Here is an 8,274-nt window from a genome sequence, read left to right as displayed (position 1 = left end):
TAGTGTGTGTGTTCTCCCATTGTTTTGTCTCTCTCATTGTTTGGTGTCTGTCTGTGCTAACGGATTGTTTGGTATCCCTCATTGTTTGGGGGGTGTGTGTGTATATTTTCTCATTGTTTGGTGCATCACCCATTGTGGGGTATGTTTCATTGTTGGCTCTGCGTGCGTGTGTGTGTGTGTGTGTGTGTGTGTGGTTATCATGTGGTTGTTTAGCGTGTTTGTCTGTCACTCACTGCCCATGCTGAGCTATGCTTCAGGAAGTGCAACCCAGGTTAGAAGGCAAGAGGGAGGGGAAAGGTGACTTGAAGCCACTTTTGTGCCCTCTGGATTCCAGGGCCACCTCAGATAGGGAAAGCGAAGCCCAGGAAGGGTAGCCCTACATTTTCAAACACTTTTACATTTTGGATGCCCCGGTTTTCAGGTGCCCAACTTGAGGCACATTGGGCCTGATTTTCAAAGCCAGCTCAGCTCCCCTGGACTTTAGCCGGTGGTAGGGCAGCAGGGCAGCTTCTAAATATTAGGCCCCAGGCATCTCAAGCCGGGCACCCCAAAAACTTGAGTGCTCAAAATGGAGTAGCCACGTTTGAAAATGTAGCCCTGCTGGCTTCACACCAAGTCCGTGGCAAAACTGGGGGCTAGTACTCGGGAGTCCTGGCTCTCAGTCCTGTGCTCACCCAGTGCACCACCCTGTCTCAGGGACCAGGCAAGAGAGAGAAACACACACTCATTTGTCCTTATATTCTGCTGTGTTCTCATCCCTTCCTTTGACATCCTATAAATCACCAACTCCCAAATCCTCCCCGCCCTCTCCTAAAAGGGAAATCGGTCTGGAATGGAGAGGAATTGAGAACTGCTTTCCTGTCCGCTGCTTAACGGTTCTGACAGTTCCCCATCTATTCCCTCAGACGTGGCTTACAAGGCTACAGTGTGTTTGCTAAGCAGTTTCCATGGCTCCCAGCAAGGGGCGTACGCACAGTCCACTCCAGATTGGGCACGGAATCCAGCCTGGGATTTCTCTGCCACTCCCCCAGGTGAGCAGGGTTGGCAGGAGGAGTCTGAAGTGCACTCATGTCAGACAGGTAGAGGACTCCTTCAGGATTGCATTTTAAGGAGAAAGGGGGAGGAAAACCTGGACTGGAATAGAGTCTGGCTGACTCCTGGCTCCCAGGAAGGAACACAGCTGAAAGCCTCAGCTGAGAAGTTTAAACATGAGTCCTGAAAGCTTCCCTCGGTCCTAGCACCCGCTCTCTTCCTCGGGGCTCCAAAGCGAGGGCTGCCTGAATTAGTACTGTATGTGCAGGGGAGAGGCGGAAAAGGGGGTGATTAACATGAAGTCATGCTGGGTCCCTAAGAGACAGAACTCTGCAGCTACCCAGGGTCCAGGCTTGCCGTGTTGTGCAAAGCGGTCCAGAGTTTACTTGAAACCACAAGTTTCTGGAACCGTATTGCAGCCTAGATTAACCGCTCTTCTTTCTCCCACTCTCCCCTCTCACTGCCTGATGCTCTGTGCTTTAGGAACGGACTCTCCTGCTCACCGATCCAGAGTGCTGGATTTGTCCCTTTCCTGCAAAATCTGACAAAACTCTTTGCAGCTCAGCACTCTCGACTCTCAGCGAATGCAGGAGTGGAGGCCTCTCAGGATCAGGCCCCAGAGAAATGTAAAGGGCAGAGAACCCTTGAAAGACAGAGACCAAATTCGGCACTGATTTATGCCTCATTAAGGGGCCAACAGATCTGCAGCAGGTGTAAATCTGACTGCAAGGCTATGTTAAAGCTGTGCTCTGCTGCTACCCAGTCTCCTTTTCATTCTTCTCCCAGATTCTTCTCTCAAGGGTCACCAAACAGTTTGGTCAATTACCGCAAGTTACGCCAAGAAATGACAATCCAAGAAAAACGTGCAGGAAACAATGAATCAAAGAATATCACCAAAAAATACAGATCCTAATACTGGCAATGCGCTTGGCAAAGTACACGCCCATCCCTCTTCCACTCCCCGTCTTCTCATTTGTCTCTCCAGGCACTTCTCCTGCCCTTGCCATTTTCACTGGGTCCCAGCTGAGCTAGCCTGGAAGCTCCCTGGGGCAGAGATCCTTGGCCAAGCTCAGCCCCGAGGTGCGCAGGCGCCAATTCCTTTGATTTCAGCGCCAATTTCATACGTTTGCAAAGGACCAATTAGGGACCGATCCAATGCCCACTGGAGTGAACAAGAGACCCTCTGGCTCGGCTCGTAATCTCCCACCTCCAATCCCTTCCAGACAAAGAGCTCCAATCGCCTTGCAAACATTCCACCCCCGCAGCCATCAGGGTCTGAGCCAGGGAACTCACCATTGAGGGTTAAATATGCAAGACCTTGGCACAACTGGGGCAGTACCCAATGACCCTGGGCTTTGCAGCGTTCATCCCAAACTGTGAAGTGCTGCAACTGTCCAGGGAGAGGGGCAGTTTACCTTTGACCTTTGTTGTAGGTTTTGTCATGTGGTGTCAACCATCAATCTCTGTATAATAGTGTTTGCATTTGCACATATAAGGCATTTGCAACTGAGGGACAGAACACAACCCCCTCCCCCCCTCCCAGCACTGCCTACACCTCCCTGATAAAAAAGACATGCATACCATCTAGGAAAGGGTTAACTCATTCCTTCTCTCTCCAGCCTGCTTGTTTACAGCTCAGGCCCTGTCATGTGATGCCGACTGCACTCTGCATGCAATCCAGTCCCCTATAAATATCTAAGCCTTTTCCTGAGAGATCTCACAGCTGAGCCCCCAACATTATAGCCTGAACCTCTGAACTCTCCAGCACCCAGCGTGGAGACAAATGTCCAGCATCTCTCTCTGTCACCATGCTGCGGAGATGCTGTCAAGGGTTGGAGGGAGTCTCGGTTGCTGCTTGCACTCTTCCCACGGGCGATTGCTTTTAAAAAGCCCGGCAGCCCCATTAGGTCAGCGGTGAGATTAAAAGATCTGTCTCTATCCAAGCTTAAATGGGAGGAAATGAGCTGCCATTCGTCCTCTGCCAGAGCTGAGCGCTTAGCAGACGTGGGTATCCATGGGCAAGTCACCTACTCTGGCTTTAGCCCTGGCCCGGATGGGGGAGAGGCAGGTGACCCTCACTGTCTCCCTCGACTCATTTCAGCCAAACAGGAAGTGAGTGGCTGGCCTCGAATGCTGACCCGGGCACCCCCCTCACACGCACAGCGAGGGGCTGGGCCGTTCCCCAGCTGTCTATGCAGCAGCAGGACAGAATGTTACAACAGCACCTGGTGACTCAAGCTGAGCTCCAGAAAGGCTTTGGCTCCGGCCCAAGTCCCGACTGAGTCAGCGCAAGAAGCCTCGTTTTTCTAGGTCACAAGCAAAGCCTCAATCCTTGCTCCAGTCGTTTTGTAATCCACAGATGCTGCCCGGCCCCGTACGGGCTTGGCGCTTTCTCCTGCTTTGGGCAAGCGGCCGGCTCCCGTTAAAGGAGGCAGGAGTGCGGGGTGTCTGCATCCCACTTCTCCTCTGTCTTCTGTAGCAGTTGGCCTTGCTTGTCCAGGGAGTGGGCCATCTTCCTTTTCCACCAGGCGTGCAAGAGCTTTGCAGCGACCCAGAGAGCCCCGGGGCCAGAGTAAAGCTTGGTGTAACTCAAATGAAGCCAAAGGACTTACACCAGAGAGGAGTCTGGCCCTTTGGTTAGTAACAGGCCTCAGGCTCATGCCCCCCTCTGCCCTCCACCAGTCTCCAGCTCTGAATATGACCAAGAGCATCAGTGCCATTGAAAGCGGGCAGCTAGAGCACCCTGGCGAGGGAAGTCCTCTGTCCGCAGAGCGAGCGAGGCGCAAGGGGACAACAGTCCCAGCTTCCCTGTACCTCTTGGCCAACGTCCCTCTGCCCTGCCTTGGCGGGACAGGCGCTCGGGCCGAGAGGGAACCACAACCTCCAGGGCCATTTCTGTCTTGAGCACCTGCCAACAAGGAGCCAATTATTGCAAGTCGTGGTTATGCTTCTTTGTGTGTGTGTGTGTGCGTGTGCTGGATGAAGACCCACCAAACTCATTTCACATGCTGCGGAGGGCCCACACAGCCTTCAGAAGATAGTGACTTTCCGAGCTGGGGCAGGAGGCTTCCTGCTCTGTGGGCTGGCCACGAAAAAGGGGAGCAGTCGGAAGGCCAGACAGAGGGGAGTTGGGTGCATGGAGGGGCGTGCACATATGTGACCATGTGGAGTGAAGGAGAAGGAGACGCGTGAATGGGTTAAGGACGTGAGCTGGGGAGGATCTGTGCAGAAGCAGTGTGCAGTGTGAATGGGTACGTGGGCACAATGCTGTGAGAGTGGGGATCCTTCACATCTTGGGACACAAGACTCCAATAGCTCTTGTCCAGCAGGACAGACAGTGGTACCCAGCTGGGCACAGACCTTCCTGCAAACTACCTAGCTGCTAGCTACAGAATTGTCTCCTGTGGTGTATTGGTTACATATGCCTGGTAGTAACAATAGAGTAATAATCTAGCCTGGCTGCTCCATGCGTCTCTATCTCTCTACACCTCCGTTCTCCCTCTACTGCCACCTTCTCCCTTTTCCGGTATGTCTCACCTTCTCCACACCCCCACTTCATTTCCTTCCCTCTCTCCTCCACAATTCCCCACCCTTTACTCCTCCTTTTTATCTTCTTGGTTCTCCGCTCTCTTCCTTTCTTCTCCCTCCTCTCCTCCTTCTCTTGTTATCCGTTCTTTCCAGGGTGATGATAATTACAGCAGCCATCACAGCAGTGAATGAGCTCAAACACAGAGGCAAGGGATGCTGATGGGGAAGAGAGTAGCTTGCCATGGCCCATGTATATGGGAAGGGGGACAATCATCCATAGTGGAGATGGGTCTTACGAACAGAAATCTTGACTATGCTTACACCACTAATAACCACACTGGGAAGAAACTTGCATACGGTAATTCAGGACCAAAGTCTCATGGAGAAAAAAAAAATAGATGAACATTTTTTCTTCTTTGACTCACCTCCCCTCAAACAGTAAACTATTTTCTGCCAAACTCAACAAGGCTGTTTACTTTCTAGCCTCTCTTAAAGGATCACTATGGTTACATTTGTCACGTAAAGTGGCAGCGAGTAGGAGATTGACTTTCTAGCCCAGGGGTAGGCAACCTATGGCACACGTGTGAAGGCGGCACACGAGCTGATTTCCAGTGGCATTCACACTGCCTGGGTCCTGGCCACCGGTCCGGGGGGGGGCTCTGCATTTAAAATTTATTTTAAATGAAGCTTCTTAAACATTTTTAAAACCTTATTTACTTTACATACAACAATAGTTTAGTTATATATTATAGACTTATAGAAAGAGACCTTCTAAAAACATTAAAATGTATTACTGGCACACGAAACCTTAAATCAGAGTGAATCAATGAAGACTCGGCACACCACTTCTGAAAGGTTGCCGACCCCTGTTCTAGCCTTTCTTACAGGCTCTCTATGGTCAGAATCATCACCGGGTGGGTGACATTGGTGGACTGAAGTGAAGCAAACTTGATTCAGAATGAACTTGCCAAAATGTCTCTGCCCTGAGCTTCCAACTTCAAATAATCCCTGTTAATCCAGGCCCTAACACCTGTAGCTCAAGGTTTTTCATAAGCAAATCCAAGCTAACGAGATGAGTTACAGTCCATCCTTTCTCCCTTGGTACTTGGCGCTGTTCCCCCAGATCTATTTTAGGAGGGCAACACCTGCCATCCTTTACCGCCGAACAATCTTCTGCACTATGTTAAAGGGGCACTGTCAGCATGAAAATCATGGGTCAAATTCTGCTCTCAGTTACAATCACACAATCCCCAAGGTACCATTGGAGATTAAACAGGTGTAAGTGGCACCACAATTTAGCCCCATAAATGTAAATAAGAATTCCTTATATGCACTGCTCGTTAGAACGGGAGCAGACATGACTGCTATAGTCCAGTTCTTATTACTTTTACATTAGCACCCAGAGGTCCCAACCAAGATCCGGGTGCGGCACATACACACAGTGAAGAGTTAACGTTCTAAGTACTAATACATCTAAAACTCCCCTTTGCCGTGATGCCTACAAAAAAACTTGACACTGGCTAGGAAGCTGGGGCACTGAGCTCGGCCCATCTAGGGTGACCAGACGTTCCGATAAAATCGGGACCGTCCCGATATTTAGGTGTTTGTCCCGCGTCCTGACCGATCTTTGGTAGGGACGCAATTTGTCCCGATATTTCGCACTGTTTTTCTTTTTTTTTTTGCTCCCCTCATGTGTCCCGATATTTTCATCCTCTTATCTGGTCACTCTAGGCCCATCCTGCCCATCCAATATTGTCTCATAGTTTCCTTGTATTCCCTCATCTGTCTCTACCTACTTGTTGGCTCTTGTCTGATCCTTAGACTGGAAGCTCTCTGGGGCAGGGCACCCATCGGTTTGTTCTGTGTTTGTACAGTGGCCTGCACAAGAGAGGCCTGGTCCATGCCTGGAGCTCTAGGTGCCACCCCAATACAAATAAATAGCGAAAATAATTAACAAGCAGACAGAAGCTTGTAAGGGAAAGAGAGGCAAAGTGACTTGACCAACGTCACAGAGCAGGTGAATGGCAGAGCCAGGAATAGAAGCCAGGACTTTGGCATCCCAGACCATTCCCCTCTCAGCTGACAATACTGCCCTTTCCCCCAAGTTACTTCTGCAATTTCTATTCTAATCCCCTGACTGTTAGCAGCTGCCTTGCTGCTGGGTCCATTCGAACTCCCAACTGATGCTTTACCAACCGATTGTTTTTCAGTCGCTTCTGAAATGTTCACTTTGGAGGGCTGAAATTTCCCAGGCTTGGCCTCTGCCTGCAGATGAATTTGTGTGGAAAGTCTGAGCCAAAACCATTCAGCCAGTTTGGAGAATGAGGCGAGGGGAAAACAAAACACGGGAAAGGAACATCTTGTGAATTTTGTTTGCTTGCCTCTGCAGAAGAAACAGCTGGGGGTAGAGAGTTAAAGTCACACCGTATTATTTGAGAAGACGGTAAGTAGTCAAACAAAGACTGCATCTCAACGCACAGGCACACGGACAGGATTAGGTTTGTGCGGGCATTTCAAGACTTCAGAGTTCTTAACTGAGCACACTTGATGTTCTATTAGGGTTTGATTCCACTTGTATTTTTAGACATGTTTTAACACCTGTTAACTAATGCGACTGTAAGACAGGACACAAACATTCGTCTCCTGCAACACACATTTGTGTAGTGTTGACACTAGAATTTACAGTCTTATTAACACACATTAAAACTTTACTAAAAATTCAAAAACCCAGTTTCTCATTTATACTATGAGGCCATAGTATAGTATCTATACTGAGGCCAACTTGGATGCTGATCTGGCAATGTAAGAGGACTCTGAAGTGGGAGTAAAGAATATTTACACCAAATCTAAAACCTTTTTATGCAGCCAGAGTGGTGTAAAGGAACCATAGTATAGTGAGAATCATCCATAAATTGAAATCTATCCCTGTGCAGAGAGCCGGCAAAGACCTATACACCATATAAGGGACACATGCGCTGGCTCTGTGCAGAGCAATGGATTTCACTCTGAATGACATGATATTTTGGATTACCAAAGTTGCAAGAATTTTTAAAATCTCATTTGTTTTTCACCACCGAAATTATTTCTTTGCTTTTCACTTGGCTTGGAGTTATTAGTTGCACCTCCTGTTTATAAGCAATTTCCTTTCATACACTGGAAACCCAGACAAGGCAGCGCTGTACTAGTGCTGGATTTCCACTAGGAATGTGTTTAAATTGTGTGTGTGTGTGTAATGCTTCTATTAATTTTTGTTTAAAATTAGCAAAAACACGTGAGTGATATTAGTCACTGTGAAAGCCCCTTGCTGCTCCAACCCTAAATTTTGGCCTACTTTACCCTGCAGCGTCCCTTTAATTGAAAAGGTGACTGCTACTCCGGGCACCATTTTGGTTAGCATGTGCATAGCTATCCTTGGAGATGTGAGGAAGATAAATGCATAGAAGGGGAGTAAAAGGTATTGGAAATTACCCTACATCAGCTGGGGCCTTTTCCCAGGGGGAATCCTGTTGTTTTCATTTATTCTTTATAGGCCTGGCTCAAAACCCACTGAAATCAACCACTGACCTCAATGGGCTTTAGATGAGGCCCTGTCTGAGGGTAGCAGCAAGCCACAGCATATCAGGACCACGGGGATCTCAGCCACTACTGCCATGGGGCAATGACTTGGAGATTAATCCCAAGGGATGCCAAGTCTTTTAGCTCCAATCAAGAGCT

Source organism: Terrapene carolina, unplaced genomic scaffold (genome assembly GCF_002925995.2).
Source record: "Terrapene carolina triunguis isolate 2854851 unplaced genomic scaffold, T_m_triunguis-2.0 Scaffold238, whole genome shotgun sequence".
NCBI classification, from domain to species: Eukaryota; Metazoa; Chordata; order Testudines; family Emydidae; genus Terrapene; species Terrapene triunguis.
Note: the sequence above shows the minus strand (reverse complement) of the source record.